This window comes from Rhinolophus hipposideros (assembly GCF_964194185.1).
Source record: "Rhinolophus hipposideros genome assembly, chromosome: X".
NCBI classification, from domain to species: domain Eukaryota; kingdom Metazoa; phylum Chordata; class Mammalia; order Chiroptera; family Rhinolophidae; genus Rhinolophus; species Rhinolophus hipposideros.
In genome coordinates, this window is record NC_138046.1 from 121,245,791 (window position 1) to 121,264,799 (window position 19,009).

The 19,009-nt window shown below is 39.4% G+C and overlaps 1 protein-coding gene across 3 annotated transcripts in view; it reads left to right on the top strand.

Moving 5' to 3' along the window:
* Positions 1-19,009, top strand: part of ARHGAP6 (Rho GTPase activating protein 6) — a 489,998-nt gene that overhangs the window by 386,810 nt on the left and 84,179 nt on the right. Inside the window, exon 1 of one of the 3 annotated variants that reach the window (XM_081042161.1) lies at positions 5,470-5,553. The exons of the other annotated variants lie outside the window; for them this stretch is intronic. The gene's annotated coding sequence lies outside the window, so the exon portion shown is untranslated. Of the gene's footprint in view, positions 1-5,469; positions 5,554-19,009 lie in introns of those variants that run through there. 3 annotated transcript variants of the gene reach the window in all.

Consider the following 19,009-nt stretch of genomic DNA (forward strand, 5'->3'; position numbering starts at 1 on the left):
CCTGTGTCTTTTATTTATTTATGTTTTATTTTTCTAAATTTACTGTTTTTATATTAGTTTCAGGTGCACAAAACAACATAATGATTAGACATTTACACCCCTCACAAAGTGATAATTCCACCAAACCTACTACCCCTCTGACCCCGTACACAGCTATTACAGTCCCATTGACTATATTCTCTATGCTGTACTTTACATCCCGTGACCATATATATATATATATATATATATATATATATATATATATATATATATATATATATATATGAAAGACATCCCTGTGTCTTTTAGATAATCTTGTTTAGTGAGCATTGAATCTGCCCATATCTGAATAAGTGACCTGCTCCACAGAGAGTTCACATGACATTTTACCCATAGTGAGTGTCCTCTTACCTGAGTGTCCTTGTTGGATGAAACCTGCAGCATCCATCCTTATAACTCAGTTTTCCTCACGATGTGGGTAGAAGGAGCAGTCCACAAAAGAAATACTGTCTTCTGCAGTATATTAAGACCAGTGACGTCATTTCTACATATCTCTATGAGAACCAGAAGAGAATGATCTTTTCTAGGTCTACCCTCCCCAACACATAAAATGAGATGTGAATTTCTCACTCTACCTCCGAAGGTATTTCTCCAACTATAATTTTAGACCTGACTCTCTGGGGATCCAGATTAATTGAAAAATTGAGGGACTCTCTTTAAAAAAAGCATTCCTAAGGGCCACTTATTTTATTGCTGTCGAAAGTCCCTTTGTGTCAGTTGATGTCACACATGGGGCCTCCCGTGTAGATAGACCTCAATGTTTGTTTCCTCTCACTATCTATCCCTTTCCTACGTGTTCTGCACCACTCTGCCTCATTCATCTTTCCTAAAACATCCCTTTCATCATTTTACACATCTACCCCAAAATTTAGCGTGCATATTTCTACTTGTAAAGGATATGGCATTTGGGAGGTTTTTTAAAATGCGTGTTCCTCTTTCCTGCAAACAAACACCAGTTCCTTCCCTTCCTCTCAGAGCTAATTGGCCCACAGCTTCCTGTTCTGTTTCCTCCTGCTGCATTGCCTCTGTTTGCACACATTTCTGTGTCTTTATCCCAGAGGGCTTTGGACACTCAGCTACCCTCCATGCATTTACCAAATGTCTCCCAGGTACATGCTGTGATGTAGCCTAAGGATTAAAACCCATTGCATTTGGAAACACACTGCTTGGGTTTGAACTCCTTACGCCCTCATTGTGTGACTTTGGGCAAGTTATTTAAGCTCCCTATCTCTTGGTTTTCTTGTCTACAAAATGGGGGTAATCCTAGTACCTGTCTCCTCGAGTATAGCAAGTATTCATGGAGGCAGCGAGCACTAACTGAATGTGAGATGTTCTGTATTGTCTTTGCGTATTTCAGATTTGTGGCCTTAAGTATCTCCCTAGTTACCTAATACTTTGCTCTGATGGAAGGTTTTTAGATCTGAATGATCTAAAAGTTACTCTCCCTGCAAAGGGGTCATAGTAGCAGCTGGAAGATGCTAGAAATTAGACCAAGGTCAAGTGCTGGGGTGGGGAGAGGACAGAGAGTTACAGTTAAGGAAGCAAATGGCAGCAACAAGGGAATGCAGAAGTCTCCTTCTATGCCTGCACTTGTCACTTCACCTCTGGAAATTCTGAGTAATCCACAGGTAGAGTCTGCTGATTAAACTGAAGGATATCACATTTTTGCGGTGCTTTTTAAGGTGGCAAAAGGACTAAAATGTCCTCTGTGATTTGCATTGCTTATGTGGAGTCAGAAAAAATATTAAGACCTTAAGTGCCAATTCTGTGGACTGGTCAAAAGAGGTTAATTGGATCAACAAAAGGTATATTGGTAGTGAATGTAATCAGATGAAATTTCACTGTGCCATTGTATCAGATTAAGTCATAATTCTGAAAGATAAAAGCATCACTTGGTTCTGAATATTACTTATAACCTGAGAGATGTCATTAAACATATATTTATCTTCTTGTTCGTAAAAAAAACTTTCTACATGTTGTGCAAAGGGATTGATAAAGAGTATTTTTTACTTCACTATCCAGTTGATCAGCTATTATCTTTCCACGTGAAAACGTAGAAAGTGAAGGAATGAGCTGCCATGTGGTTCAGTGGGGAGAAGTACAGGAGAGGTTCCAGGGGCTAGGAGTCCAGATTTAGACGGTTTTGATTTGTTATCTGTGTGTACAAAGGAAGTTAAGGAAGGTAAGTTTAGTTGCTATATCACATACATCCCCAAATCTCACCATACAAGTTTTTCCTCACTCATTGTATTACGAGGTCTGACAATTAAGTTCCTGAACTTGTTGTAACGATGTTCCTAACCTTTTTTGATGTCAGAGGGATTATTCATTATGAATTTGTACCAACTGGACACACAGTTAACCAAGTTTACTATTTGAAGTGCTGAAAAGGCCGCATGAAAAAGTTAGACGACCTAAACTTTTTGCCAACAATTCACGGCTCTTGCATCACGACAATGCACCAGCTCACACGGCACTGTCTGTGAGGGAGTTTTTAGCCAGTAAACAAATATCTGTATCGGAACACCCTCCCTCCTCACCTGATCTGGCCCCCAGTGACTTCATTCTTTACCCGAAGAGAAAGGAAATATTGAAAGAAAGACATTTGATGACATTCAGGACATCAAGGGTAATACGACGACAGCTCTGATGGCCATTCCAGAAAAAGACTTCCAAAAATTGCTTTGAAGGGTGGATTAGGCGCTGGCATCGGTGCATAGCTTCCCAAGGGGAGTACTTCAAAGGTGACCATAGTGATATTCAGCAATGAGGTACTTACCATGTTTCCCCCAAAATGAGACCTAGCCAGGCAATCAGCTCTAAAGTGTCCTTTAGAGCAAAAATTAATATAAGACCCGGTCTTATATTGTATTATATTATATAAAACTGGGTATTATGTTATATTGCATTATGTTATATTATATAAGCCCTGGTCTTATATTATAGTAAAATAAGACCAGGTCTTACATTAATTTTTACTCCAAAAGACGCATTAGAGCTGATTGTCTGGCTAGGGCTTATTTTCGGGGAAACACGGTAGTACTTTTTCTAGGATGAGTTCGTGAACGTAATTGTCAGTCCTTCATATTATCCATGATTGGTGGGACAGCTGTGCTCCAATGATATGAATAGAAATAATCCCAAATCGGAGTCAAGAAAGTAGAGTGGATGCTTAATGGCATAGATTCTGAGGCTGTAAATTGTTGCTTGGTATCCTTGGCTATCGAAGAGTTATGGGTAAAGGATGACTCTTGTGTTCCTGGCCTTTTTTCTGGTGAGCAAAATTGTGAATTAGACCTTTTCATTGCTCTATTTCTAAGGCAGTTTTAGTGACTTTTGGGGCTCTTATTAGTTCTACTTAAAGAGTTGATATTTAAATCTTAAAGAAGATTCCTTATCTTCACCCTTTGTTTTTCTGGCTTGAATGCATTTTTCCAAAGAATGCCAAACATACACAACTACTCTATTATTTCCTTGTTTCCTTTCCAGACCTGACTTGGTTCTACTCTTAAAACAGACTAGGAGTTTCACAAGACATTGTCTCTTGAGATTATTTGAGATTATTCACTTAAGGAAATAGTCACCTGCTTATGACACACTCATTGACCTGACAGTGCTTGTCTCCATTAAATGACTGATTTAACAGGTCACTCCAGTCTTAGGTCATCGTTCTGATTAAGTCGCTGTGTCTATTTCTAGCCTTGGACACTTACGACATGGCTCCGACTAGTGCTGACAGTGGACTGTGACTTTGTCCTCTAGTCAGTTTGTAAGCCTCATAGTTGTTGGGATCATGGCTGCATTCCTTACAAGCTGTGAATCTTTGGGCAAATTACTTAACCTCTCGAACTTGTGGGGATAATAATGAAACCCACTTTTTCTAATTCTTTTAGTGGTTACATGAATCAATGCCCATAAAATGCTTAGAACAATGTCTGACTCTTAGTAAGCACTCAGCGAACACTGCACGTTGAGTTCATCTGTTAAAAAAACTAAAAGATCATTTGCTTAACAATGACAAATGAATTGCACACTTATCAATTCCATGTGGGATATTATATTACATCATTTTAATGAGGGTCTAAATTCCATTAATGAGTATCCAGAATACGTGAACCACATTCTTTCTCTGCTGGAATCATGACTATTTTCAATGTCTGAATTTGGGGTGTGGGGAAGTGGAGGTTTATGCAGTAACGGTGAATTTTTACTCTGAATTTCTCGTTAAGTATAATTATTCTAGTTTAAAAAAAAAACCATCTGACTTATTTTGTTGTTTTTAAATGCCTTCCTCTTGCTAAATAAATACCAGGCAGCAAACAGAAGCTATGTGTGGCTTACATGGAGTGATGATGAAGCTTATGGAATCCTAGTAAAAAACGTACTGAGTCCCTAAATTTTGAGTCAGTGAAATCTTCCATGAAATTGTTTCTCAGTTTGTCAGTTATAATCACAGTGATTCTTTTGTTGGAATTCACTTGAGACCACGAGAAAACTATAACTTCATATCGACTGGAAAACAAACATGTCTTTTTTAGTTGTTTTTGGTTCCGTGCCATGGAATACATGGAGGTAATTAGTGATCGGGTGTGTTTTTAATCTTTCCTTTTCTCTCTGCTCTTCATGGATCTCTCCCCACCACCCCGACCCCCACCTGCACCCTCTTAAACATGGCCACGTGGTTATTACATCCACTCTGACCTCCACACTCTCTGTTCAGGAAATGAACAACTTCTCAAGGACTATTGTTCCACAAAGAGCATAAAATTCAGAGCATGTGTTGTGCTGCAATATAAAAGAGATGAAAACCTTTTTGTTTTTTAATGTTTTTTTGCTAATATTAGAAAAATGAAGTCGGTGGTTTTAAAATGTAATTTAACAATTGAGAATTTGTCCTAAACAAAGAAAGCACCCTATGTGCTCTATCATGCTCTCAGGGGTTTTACCCGAGCCTTCCAGCATTCTTTGGTTGATTCCTAATAAGGACAGTTTGCACAGTTACAATCCAATTACCATTTGCAGATCCCTGTGGGAAGGCAGTTTTTTGGTTTTTTTTTTTTTTTTGAGGAATCCTTTCTTAATTCCAGAATATCTCTTCAAAATAGTCTTATTAAAATAAAAAGCAGGAAATCCAGTCTCATTTTCTTTACATTCTTTTTGTGCCTCCCCCAACACTCTCTTACACACACACACACACACGCACGCACGCACACACTCAGTGACAAAACCTGCCTCCTTTCTGAAGGGACAAGAACTTCTCAATGGTCTGATGAAAAGACTGCATTTTTTCGGTCCCAGGACTCAAGGTAGCGGAGGTCTCTGGCAACAAAAGGGGTCGTGAGAGTCACAGCTATGCCAGCTGGGCCATTTCTCAGACACTCGATGTAATCTGCCATTTCAAGGTGCATTTTTCACCAAGAAACATTTCTTTTAAACAGACTCAAGTTCCTACTACAAGCCTAGTTCAGTTAAATTAGAGAGGCCAGCAAAGACGCCGAATGTAATCCATGGGTAAGCAACATAAATATCTCTACGTATACTTCTGTTTGAGAAGATTATTGTGATAAAATGTTGTGATTCTTCACATGTATCTTGTGATTTGGGAAGAAAAGTAGATTGATCATCGTCTGAGATGTGTGACAGCTAAGTACTGCCTGTGCCAATAGAGATTTATGAGAATGTTATTTTTAGTTTGATGGATAATGTTGGAGCAACTTGAAATGAGCAAACTGCAGCAGGAAGGAGTGTGCCGTGCCGAAACGGAACAGCAGCATTGGACTGGTGTCTGCAAAAGATTCAGCACCGGCTGTTTGGAGGTCTGAAAGGGTAAACTGGCTTGTCTTTCCTGCTGCACTACTTGAACCAAGATTTCAGTTGCTGTGGCTATGATAAATATGGGCTTTGGAGAACAATCAGATATTAGATAAGGCTAATAATAAATCTAATGTGCTCTGTTTTACAGAAGAGGGAAAGTTTAAGCTTCTAGATTTTGAAACACTGTCTGGCTTACTTTATTATGAGGGTATATCTCATAATGAAAGACTCAGCGGTGAAAAAGGCAGACTGTGTCCCTTACGTCCCAGGTCCCTACTGCAGGCGTCACCTAACTTCTTTAGACCTTGGTTGTTTTTCCTTTATAAAGGCAGGGGTTTGATTGGATCTGTCATGAGAAGTGATGAAATACAAATAGAGGTGCTAGGTCTAGATTCTGGAGCCTGCAAATCTCAACTCTGCCACTTACTAGATGTGCGATTTTGACAAGTTACTTAGGACCCCGGCCTAGGTTTCCTCATCTGAAATATGGAGCTAATAATAGTAACAGTCCTTAGGGTTGTTGTAAGAATTAAATGAGTTAATATAAATAAAGGGCGTAGAACAGTAACTAGCAGGGAGTGGAGCCATCTATAAACGTTAGCATTGTCTTCAAGGCCCAATCCATCTCCAGAGGTCTGTTGTTCTGATTTCAGTGAACTAAATTTAACTGTAGAAAGACAAGCAAAACCATCATCTGCTGGCCCTGTCATTAAGACGTTTCTCATTCTTGCAAGTGTTTCTGTTTTCCACACCCCTGGGATCTATGCAGGCTGTTTTACCTCTTCCCCACCCAAGAGCCAAGTGAAGCTTAACACTGAGAATAAGATTGGTGGCTGGTAGACAAGTCCACAATTCAACTAGGGATACACAGAAATGGAATTGGCCTTTTGTTCTGACATTTGTGCCTTTGGGGACTTCCACTGTGTGACTGTATCCCCTCTGTGCTAACCATTGGAAAGGTTCTTTCCACTGGAAATAAGATGTGAGTGGTATTTGTTTGTTTTTTGAATGCCTTAGCATAGCACTGAGTTTGACAATGTTCATTTCTACTTCTTTGGTTTATCAGTAATCCAGATGAACAGGCCATTTGCAGGGAAGCACATCTATTTAACGCTAGCTTTTACATACTTTCCAATATTCCCAATTCTTACTATGTGACTTCTTTACAGGCTCTTTGAAATGTTGCTCAGCGAAACAAAACCTTAGGAGAGGAGGAAAATGTTGATCCCAAAGGCAAATCCTAATCGTACATGTGCCTTTACTTTTACTCTAGTCCAGGGGGCAGCAAACTTTTTCTGTAAAAGGTCAGATAATAAATATTTTCAGCTTTGCAGGCCGGAAAGTCTCTGCCAAACCCAACTCTGCCATTGTAGTGTGAAAGCAGCCAATACTTAAATGAATGTGGCTGCGTAGGTAGAATTTGTCTCAAAGCAGTAGTTTGCCGTACCCTGGCTTGTCATAATTCCCATTTTATAGACTAGGAAAGCAAAACATGGGCTTGGGGGTGGGGAATAGCTGCTAAAAGCCAAATGGCTAGAAAGTGGCAGAAGTTGGATTGAAAGCCAGGCAGCCTAGCCTGCCAGCCCTTGTTTTTAGCAACTACCTACAACTACACTTGTGTCACTCATTCATCTCTGCCTCGGATGCTCATCTCCTGAAATCTGTTGGGCTCAGGCCCTCACCTCCATGAGGGTTAGCTCAAATCTGTTGTGAGTAAGGGTGCCCTGGAAACCTTCCCAGCACTCCTGACTCCCTCACCCTGCTGCACCTTTTTTTTCTCTCTAGGGCTTATCACCTTGTACTTGCTATGTGATTCATTCATTTATTATGTTTGTTTCTTATCAGTTTCCTCCACTAGCCTGGAAGCTCTGTGAGGGCAGGGCTCTTTGTTTTGTTCACCCATGAATCTCCAGATTCTAGAACAGTGTTGGCCTATAGAAGGTGCTCATTCAGTATTTCACGAATGAATGAGGTATGCTTTTACATCACGCTACTGGGACAGATTTTGACACTCCTCATGTAGCAATAAATAGCTAATATACTAAGGCAAAAGGTAAAAATGCACTGCCATACCTCCCAACTCTTCAGAATTTTCTAAAATTCTGGTACAAATTGGTGGTTACAAAGTAGTCATGGGGATTTAGGGTATAGCATAAGGAAAAGAGCCAATACTGTAATAACTATGCACAGTGTCAGATGGGTACTAGATTTATTGGGGTGATGGATGGGAGGGGGTTGAGGGGCTGAGTAAAAAGGTGAAGGGAGGAAGAAGTACAAACTGGCAGCTACAAAATAGTCATGGGAATGTAAAGTAGCATAGAGAATACAGTCAATAATATGACAATAACTATGTCATATGATTGTGCGAGGTGGGTACTAGACTAGTCAGGGGGATCACTTCTTAAATTATGTAAATGTCTAGCCACTATGGCCATACCTGAAATTTATATAAAATAATACTGAATGTCAAAAAATTTAAAAAAATAAGTAAAATAAGCTCATGTCTCATCTCAAAAAAAACCCCAGAATAGATCAATGAAACACAAAAATTATGTATGATGTAGACATGTTAAATCTTCTGAAAGATCTGTTGAGAACGAAAGGTTGAAGAATCAAGAGCGGAAAAATTAGCAAATGTTATTCTGTTTGAGTTCATAAAGGAAAAACCTCTTTGAAGAGTCCAAACAGGGGTATGACAGCTACACAAATACCCTCGGCTTTGCCCAGAACTCATGAAGGAAGAAGGGAGTTTCTTGTCACTGGTGATGTGTTTATTTTGGAGTTCTAAAGAACTAGGCAGCCCTTTTTAGAAGTGTTAGTTGTGAGCCTGGTACTGAAGCTTATGCCATGCTTTGGCAACACATTGTGATTATCTGGGAACCTTGGCTGAACGAATTATTCATAAATGACAGCTGGCCACGGTAGAAAACAGTTCACAAAAATTCAGCCCCTGGCATGGTTGATCTAAATGGCATGCCGTTTTTCAGGCCTTAACTTACTGCTCTGCTCTTTTCTTCTCCTTCTCACCCACATGGAACCACAATTTAGCTGGCTGGCTTGTAAACACCTAGAAAAGGCATCTTACACATAGTAGAATCATTTATTCATGCATTCAACACACATTTCTTAAGAGTTTTTGTTGTCATTAAAACTGCCAGGTTTAAAAAGGGGATGCAAATTTAGAGTAATGATGATTAATATTAGTTCTAACTTAAATTACCATGTGCTCAGGGCTTGCTGGCAGCCAATATACACTCTACAAGACATTTACTTGCACTGTCTCATATGATCACTACGAACCTGAAAGTTAAGTCGTGTTCTTTGCTCCATCTTACTGATGAGGAAACTGAGGCTCAGACATATTCTGAATCTTGCCAAAGTGTCATATCTATTTGAACCCAAGTCTTGACCACCATACCAGCGGGTCTCAACCCTCGGTGTGAAAAAATAAGAGTCATCTGGAGATGCTTGGTTGCGATGAAGGTGCTTGGGCCCCATTCTGGATGATCCTGATGTCGTAAATCTGTGTTAGAGCCCAGAAACCTGCATGTTTAATGACAAGAATCATTTGCCCAGGGAATTCCACTGCCCTAGGCCCACAGGCCCTATTTTGAGAAGCCCTTCATCGCTCCTTGCTGACTCTCTTGGCCTTGGGAAGTTTCCAGTTGGTTGAGGTTAAAGAGATGCTGCAATTAGAGACTCGTCTCAAGGACATAAGAAAACAATGTGGTAGAGAGCAAAACCAAAATTTTTTCAATCAATTTGATTTCATGGGAAAATCAAGTCTGTTTGGAAAGATGCAATTTAACTCAAAAGAATGACCTTTCTGAATAAATCACAGATATTAGATTGTTGATTTTTCAGTTTATCTTTTGCTTCTTTTTCCTAAATATGGAGACATATACTTGGGGGGGAGGGGGAAGGAAATCTGTTTAGTTAATACTTTTGGTGAGTTGTTCCTCAGTTAACCTAGATTCTATTGTATTGAGACTTTTATTTTAGTTTGCCTCCTTTAAATTGGTTTGTGGTATTTGTACTTCTTAATGCTAGTTTTAAATAACTTCTATGATTCTGTTTATTTACATTATATACAGAATAAGACGTGTATAATATGAATAATAATAGACAATATACATAAGACGTACAGAAGACTATGGCGTGCATTGCCTTTGATGGTAAACAGAACTCATAGATCATTGTTAACATCTCCTAATGCCATCATTTTAAGGTGATTCTGTGTAACTTGGGCCAAACTGCAGATCTAATTTATACCATGCCTCTGCACGATTTCTCAACCTCTGCACTATGGAGAATTGGGGCCACATAGTTTGTTATTGTGGGGGGTCGTCCTGTGCACTGTAGGTTGTTGAGCAGACCCACAACCACAGTAGATACCAGTAGCAGCCCCCCCAGAATCATGACAGGCAAAAATATTTCCAGACAATGCCAAATGCCACTAAGGGGGCAAGATCACCCCCAAGAACCACTGCGCTATATCCTTTTGTGGCATATGCTACCCTTTATTAATGCGGTTTCATAGTACCCCAGAATAAAAGGATATTTTTACAACTCTAAGGGCCCTAGTCTATCTAGAAACATTGGTTCAGTTTCAACTTCACTTACATTTATGAAATTGAAACAAATTTCAAATCATCCACTTCCTTTTTTTCTTTTTCATCCACTTTCAATCTTAAGAAAAAAATCCTATGACGACCACTCAAAAGACTGGATCCAGAGAGCCTTAAAATGAGTCATCGTTTATGAGATAAACTGTTACCAAAGAAAAATGCTGGTCTGGAACGCGCCATTTGAGAGTTAAGAAACTGCCAAGAACACACTGTATTTTGGTGCATTTTGGCACTCTTCTGGGTGCTTGTTTATCACTTCATGGCCCATACCGTGAGGGTCACAGGGCAACACTGACCTTTATTTACGCCCATGTCTTTCTGCCTGTAAGAGGTCTGATGGGTGAGAGTGGGTATCATGAATTCATGATTTCTCAGGTCTGATATTGTTACATTTATTTTTTGACCTCATATACTGGCATTTGGGGACTCATCAACAGGCTCTGTTTCAAAAGACTGTTTCTTAGCAGTTTATTCAAATCCAAAGACATTCTCTCGCATAGATACAACACTACATGGCTTGGAAAGTTGGTGATTTCTTTTTTTTTAATCATTTTGTGTTCAGTTACAGTTGACATTCAATACTATTTTATATTAGTTTCAGGTGTACAGCATAGTAGTTAGACATTTATTTATATACTTTATGCAGTGATCCCCCATTAATCCAGCACCCACGTGACACTACACATAGCTGTTGCAACATTATTGACTATATTCTGTATGCTGTACTTTACATCTCTGTGACTGTTTTGCAACTACCAATTTGTATTTCTTAATCTCTTCACCTTTTTCACACAGTTCCCCAACCCCCTTCCCCTCTGGCAACCATCAGTTTGTTCTTTGTGTCTATGAGTATGTTTCTGTTTTGTTCGTTCATTTATTGTGTTTTTAAAATTCCATACATAAGTGAGATCGTGTGGTATTTGTCTTTCTCAGTCTGACTTATTTCAGTTAGCATAATACCCTCTAGGCCCATCCACGTTGTCACAAATGGTAAGATTTCATTCTTCTTTATTGCCGAGTAATACTCCATTGTATATATACACTACGTTTCCCTTATTCTGTCGTCTACTGATGGGCACTTGAGTTGCTTCCATATCTAAATAACACTGCAGTGAACATAGGGGTGCAGATATCTTTTTGAATTAGTGTTTTGGATTGTTTGGGGTAAATAACCAGGATTGGAATTGCTGGGTCAAGGTAGTTCTTTTCTTAATTTTTTGAGAGACCATACTGTTTTTCATGATGGCTGTACCAATTTACAACCAACAGTACACAAGGGTTCCCTTTTCTCCACATCCTTGCCAAAACTTGTTATTTGTTGATTTATTGATGCTAGCCATTCTGACAGGTGTGAGGTGGTATCTCACTGTGGTTTTTATTTGCATTTCTCTGATGATTAGTGATGTTGAGCATCTTTTTATATGTCTATTGGCCATCTGTATGTCCTCTTTCGACAAATGTCTATTCAGGTCCTCTGACCATTTCTTAATCGGATTTCTTTTTTTTTTTTTGGTGTTCGGTTGCATGAGTTTTTTAAATAAATTTTGGATATTAACCCCTTATCAGATGTATCATTGGTAAATATCTCCTCCAATTCAGTAGGTTGTCTTTTCATTTTGTTAATGGTTTCCTTTGCTATGAAAAAAAATTTTTAGTTTGATGTCGTCCCATTTGTTTATTTTTCTTTTGTTTCCCTTGCTTGAGGAGATATATCAGAAAAAAATAGTACTCAGAGAAATGTCAGAGAGTTGAGAGTTGACTGCCTATGTTTTCTTCTAGGAGTTTTATGGTTTGGGGTCTTGTTTTAAGTCTTTAATCCATTTTTAGTTTATTTTTGTATATGGAGTATGAAGGTGGTCCAGTTTCTTTGTTTTGCATGTATCTGTCCAGTTTTCCCAACAGCAGGGTATATTCTTGCTTTCTTTGTCACAGATTAATTGACTATGTAGGCGTGGGTTTATTTTTGTGTTCTCTATTCTGTTCCATTGATCTATGGGTCTGCTTTTATGCCAGTACCATGCTGTTTTGATTACTATAGTTTTATAGTATAGTTTGATATCAGCTAGTGTGATGCCTCCAACTTTCTTCTTTCTCAAGATTGCTGTGGCTATTCAAGGGCTTCTGTGGTTCTATGTAAATGTTAAGGTTATTTGTTCTAGTTCTGTGAAAAATGCCATTGGTATTGGGATTGCATAGAATCTGTAGATTACTTTGGGTAGTATGGACATTTTAAGGAAGTTAATTCTTCTTATCCATGAGCATGGTATAAGTTTCCATTTATTTGTATCTTCTCAATTTCTTTCTTCAGTGTCCTATAGTTTTCTGAGTACAGGTCTTTTACCTCCTTGGTTAAATTTATTCCTAGGTATTTTATTTTTTTAATGCAGTTGTAAATGGGACTGTTTTCTTAATTTCTCTTTCTGACAGTTCATTTATTGGTGTATAAAAATGCAACTGATTTCTGGATATTAATTTTGTATCCTATGGCTTTAAAGAATTCACTTATCAGTTAGTTTTCAATTTCCTATTGAACTCATGATGTACCTGATTCATTTAGTTCCTTGATTGCCAAATATTTATTTAGTGATAATTAAGTGCCAGGTACTGTCTTGGATACTGGGAACACCAAGGTAAATAAACCAGACAAGGTTCTGGCCCTCATGAATCTAGCTAACACATATAGCTCACGATACAGGGTCCAAGGTCTGGGTCTCTGGCACATGATAGTAGATGCTAACTAAATATGTGTAGCGTACTAAATGACCCCCATCTCTTTCTATCAGGCGTCAAAAAAACTATACAGCCAGTGAGCCAAATCCAGCCTACTGCCTGTTTTTGTATGGGCGGCAAGCTAAGAATGGTTTTTACATTTTTAAATGGTTGAAAAAAGCCAAAAGAATAATAATACTTTGTGACATGAAAATTACATGAGATTCGTATTTTAGTGCCGTGAGTAAAGTTTTATTGTAACTTTTGCTTTCATATTGCCTGTGGCTGCTTTGGGGCTGCATTGGCAGAGCGGAATAGTTGCAACAGAGACTGTGTGACCCACAAGCCTAAAATATTTGCTATATGTAACTATCTATATAATTCTATTTTATGGGGAAAGTGCTGCCGGAATTCCAATCTTGGAACCTCTCCAGCTCAAATCGTTGGTAGTGATACCTGTAGGATGAAGCACCTTCTTAGTACCAGGAAGTTGGGAGATAAGAATCTGATGAGAGATGAAGACTGCCTTTCTGAAGTGTCTGGCAGTATGCTCTCATCTGAAATCAATCTGTACACCTCACTGACCTCCTTTTCTAATGCTCCCTGCTACTCCTTCTTTATGAATTTCCTATCGCTGATGCAACAAGTTCCCACCAACTTAGAAAACATCACAGATTTAACATCTTACAGTTCTGGAGGTCAGAAGTCTGACCTGGGTCTCACTGGATTAATATGAAAGGCTTCATTCCTTCTGGAGGCTCTGCAGAGAATTGGTGCCGTGCCTTTTCCAGCTTTTTGAAGCTGCCTGCATTTCTTGGCTCATGGCTCCGTTCTTCACCTTTAAACGGAGCAGCCTAGCATCTTCGAATCTCTCTCCCTCTCTTTCTCTCTCTCCTCTCTCCTCACTCTCACCTCTGCTTCTGCGGTCACATTTCCTTCTCTGACTGCCACCCCTGCATCCCTCTTGTGATTAGGTTGGACTCATCGGGATAATCCAGAAGAATCTCCGTACCTAAGGATCTTTTCATTTAATCACATGCACAAAGTTCCTTTTGCCAGGTGAAGTAACACAGTCACAGGTTCTGGCCATTAGGGCTCGTCCATCTTTGGGCCAGCAATTATTATTCTTCCTGGCATACCTTCTATCCAGTAACTGTCTACCTCTGCAGAACAAAATGCAGGCTGAAGGGCCTCTGTCAAACTTGCAGCCACCAGCCAGGATATTGCAGTGGCTAAGAGCACAGGCAGGTTTGAGTCATTATTTGTTGTTGTTAGGTAAATGAATAAGGATTGTGGCATCACTACATTTGTTCAGTAAAAGAAAGCAGGACATGCTTATTCGTGGCTGTCTTAGGAGGTAGAAAAGGGTAAAGGGGTCAAATATGAGTATATGCTGATGGAAGGAGAATTGACTTTGGGTGGTGAACACACAATTTCAATACATAGATGACATATTATAGAAATATACACTTCAAACCTATATAATTTTGTTCACCAATGTCACCCCAATAAATTTATTAAAAAGCTAAACTTTTGTTTCAAAAAGTAGCACTTTCACTATTGTGACTATCATAGAAATCGCCTTATGTCTTGTGGTGGATTTGCATCTTTCTTTGATGGTGGAGAATTCCTTGAATTTTCTAGGAACAGCAGACTTTACTACAACCAAACTCAACGATGGAGTGCAAAGCCAAACCTGAATCTGATGAGCCCTCAGTAGTTCTCCAACCTGGCTGCATGGGACAATCAGTCAGGAAACTAAAACATATGGATGTCCAATTGCACACCTGAAAAGTAAATCAGAACCTCTGGGGGTTTATTAGTCTCATCTCTTCCTTTGCATATATTTGACAATTTTCATCATCTAAAGGAAAAAATATTTTAAGCACATAAACAACGTGACCCCTGGGAACTCTCAGAAGAGACAACTGAAGAGATGTGGAGACTTCATGGATTTGCTCAGTGACTCCCCCAACACTCTGTGTAGTTCCCGTGGGAGCCATGTGTGGGGACTCCATCCTCAGCAGTAGGAACTCAAATAGAGAGGTGATGAGGTGGGAAGAGAAACAAGATTATTTTAGGCTTTAGGTTTTTTATTATGAACACTCTGATTCAAACCCTGTGATAATTTGGGCAGATGTTGGGTGAATATTCTGAGGAAGCGTTCTTTAAACAAATTAATTTTAAAAGATGATATGGATTGAAATCAGGAAGGTGGACGCATTAGAACAAGTAATTCATCGTGAGCCAATGCCAAATTATCACGTCTTAAAAGCAACACAACTTTAGTTTTAAGACAGTGTATGTGCAGTGTTTCCTAGCCAGTGTTGTGACATTTACTTGACTCTGTACTTGGCTCTGAAATTAGGCCTCTTGAGTCTCCAAATGTCTATATTCTATTAAGAATAAAAATAAAAATGGAGAACATTGCTCTGTGTTGTTTAGAGTAGTCACTGATGTGCCCTAGGTACTATGAATGAATATGGTTTTAGCCAATGTGCTAATTGTGTTAATTCGGTAATTTCCGAGTAATGGACCTAGCATATTTCCAGCTTTAAAAAAAACCTGTTGAAATTTCATGTACTTAATTCAAAAACAAATCCTATTAAAAATCACCGTCGTGGAAATATAGATTGGGAACAATGAAAGAATTGGGACATTGGAGAAGATGCAGATTATTTGATGTATTCATTACTGCTGATTGGCAGGTAGCAAAAGACAATGAGCTGATGGAGGGTAGGGGGCTGAGGGATAGGAGGGTGATGAACTGGAACAACCCATACAGGTCTGTACGAATTCTTTAGGCTTCAGTTAATCATGTTTGTGGTATATAATGGATTACGAGACAAGTTGGTTCATTCCTCATAATCAAAACTGTAACTAAATGATATCATTGTTATTTAAGATGCCGCCCATTTCATAATAGGCACCTTTGGAGACACCTGTGAAGTCCCTCTTTGTTTATTAGTCGGAAACCTTCTCTCCCAGGAAAAATTGTTTTTTCAGCCATGGGGTTAGGATGTGTTTAAGAGCCTCTGGAAACTGTAGTACCTCCTTTTTGAAATGACTCTTCCAAGGCCTGACCTATGCAGCTGCCCCACTTTCAAGAAAGTACCACACTCTTTCTGGAATTTGGCTGTAGCCCTCTATGGAGCCATGAGCAGCTAAAAGAACTAGTCTTAGGAGAAAGTAAGTTCATAAATTCAAGTCGTTACAAATAGACCAAGACTTTTCTCTCTTTTGGCTAACAATTCCAAATTTGCTACATAAGTTACAAAAATCTAAGAAGTTAAGAATCACAGGCTGTAATATATAATGGACGAAGAGAAATTTAAAGCATCACACTTCACTTTTTGGCACGCTAAGTGTAGTCATTTGTGAACAGCTTCAAAAACTATATATTACTTGATTGCATTGGAACTGTTCTAGTTGGGAGACGAAAATAAAGGCTCAAGAAAAGTGTAAACCGGCCAGGTTCTGTTTTGCCGGATTTGGGAATGTGTTTTATCTATTTACTTTTTAAAAATAAAATATCACTTTCAGAATGTCAAAACTTGAACATCTTTCTTCTTCCCCCTCCAAACCTAATTCCCTTCTGCTTTTCCTTATCTTGGTGCTTAGTGTACCATCCTCCCAGTTGCTCAAGCTAGCTATGCAAGAGTTATCTTCGGTTATGCCTTCCCCATCCCCACCAATGCATCCAATTTGGCCCCAAGCATCTATGTGGTTCCAAGTGTCTCGCTGTCTGTTCAAATTTTAATCATCATCTTACTTAGCCCTACATCTTTTCTGATCTCTGTATCTTTGACTTGTTCCCTCCCTCAATTCCTTCAGAAATGTGTTTCCAATATTCTTTCCTGTATGCAAATCTGAGGATGTTCTTCTCTTCCTGGAGGTTCCTGGATGGCTAGCCATCACCTACTCAGTAAAATCCAATCTACTTTGCAATGCCTACAGAGAAAGCCCTCCAGGATCTGGCCCTGACTTTTGCATGGCTTTGCCTCCTGCTGTTTTTCTCCTTCCAGCCTCCTGTTTCCCAAAACAAGCCTGTTCTCTCAAATTCATTTGCCTTGGCAACCAGTGTTTTTTCCAATGTCGCATTTCTCCTGGGCAAACTCGTACACCTCTTATTCAACTTTTAAGTCTCCACTGAAACTCCGTCTTCTCCATAAAGCCTGTCTTGATCCCCCAGATAGATGTCAAAGCCTTTTCTCCCGGGTACCCCGTTGTATTTGGTCCTTACTTCTAGTATTACAATCTCGGTATTTTATGGATGGCATATGTTCTTTCTACTGAAGTTTAACTCTTTAGAACAGGACAGTGTTGTCATGTTGATCATCTCAAGCCTAGTACTGTTCTTAGTACGTATTCGGTGCTCATTAAATTTTGTTTGAATTAATTAACCAGGAGTACATAACAAATAAAAATAAAATATACCTTCTAGGGATTGCCTTGTTTCAGTCATAAGCTATGGCTCAGAGCTTTGCAAACTATCGCCTACTGGCCAAATCCAGCCTTCCACCTTTTATAGTAAATGAAGTTTTATTGGAACACTACCATACTGATTCATTTATGTATTGTCCGTGGCTGCTTTCATGCCACAAAGGCAAAATTGAGTAATTCCTTTCTACTGAGACCATGTGGCCCATAAAGCCTAAAATATTTACTGCCTGGCCTTTTACAGAAACAGATAGCCAAGCTCTGCTACGTAGATAACTGAGCCCATTGGAGGTCACATTTGTAAATGCTTTTAAAAAAACAAGTGTGTAATTCCATTTTGACAATTCAAAAAGCAGTTGGCTCCCTTAGATACCTAAACTTCACATCTAGAAGCCATCGAGTCATCTGGGACTTCCCATCTGGGGGAAGCAAAGGCAATTCACTGATATGGTACCTTGTGGTGCCCTAAGCTAAAAGGGTGTGATGAGGGTATACCAAGGCCTGAGTCCCTAACCTCTAACTGTCAAAACTTGTGCTTACTCCAGTTACACCAAAAAAAAAGAAAAAAGAAAGAAGAAATCCAAAATACACTAGACTTGGAAGAATTCTCTTCAGTTCACCAAAAGTGACTGCAGCCTACCGACTTTAGCTAGATTTGCTCCTTCACTCGCCCGTCCCAGAGCCCTTCCCCTGCCAGGCTCCCGGAGCCCCTCCTGGGCTCCTGTTCAGCTTCCTCCAGATGCAAATTCATACATGTGAAGACAAACAAAAAGCCCTCATTCCCTTTAACTCCTGCTCAGACATGGCCTGCTCCGTGAGGTCTTTCCTGGCCACTCTCTCTGAAGCTGTGCAGCCCACTTGGCTTTGTGTTCTCGCCCTAGCAGTTATCATTATTTAACACAGTATGCCCTTTACTAGCCTTGTTTATTTTCTGCCTCTACTAGACTGTAATATCTCCATTTGGTAAATGAATAAATACAGAAAGGAAATCCCAGATAAAGAGGAAAAAATATCTAAGCTTTAGCATAGCGCCATTCAATCTTTGCAATGAACATTCTAGGCAGGAATTTTCTGCCTGCAGGGACAAGGGAATCTTAATAGTTGCTAAGGCGAGTCTTTCTGTCTCCCTTCTTTAAGGTGACTTATGAGGATGGTGAAGTCTTAGGAGATTCCTTAAGTGTCCCACTCATCCACGGCAAGTCCTTGGCAGTGCCTGTGGGCATCGTGTTCCTTTCTTCTGGAACTTTTCTTGATTGTTGATGAAACCATAGCTACCTCTGCAAAGCTGTGGTGCCCTGGCTGGTATCTGTAATTCATAGGAAGTCCTCTTCAGTAAGGGGATGTTGCGTTTCAGAGGACTATGAAGCATTATTTCT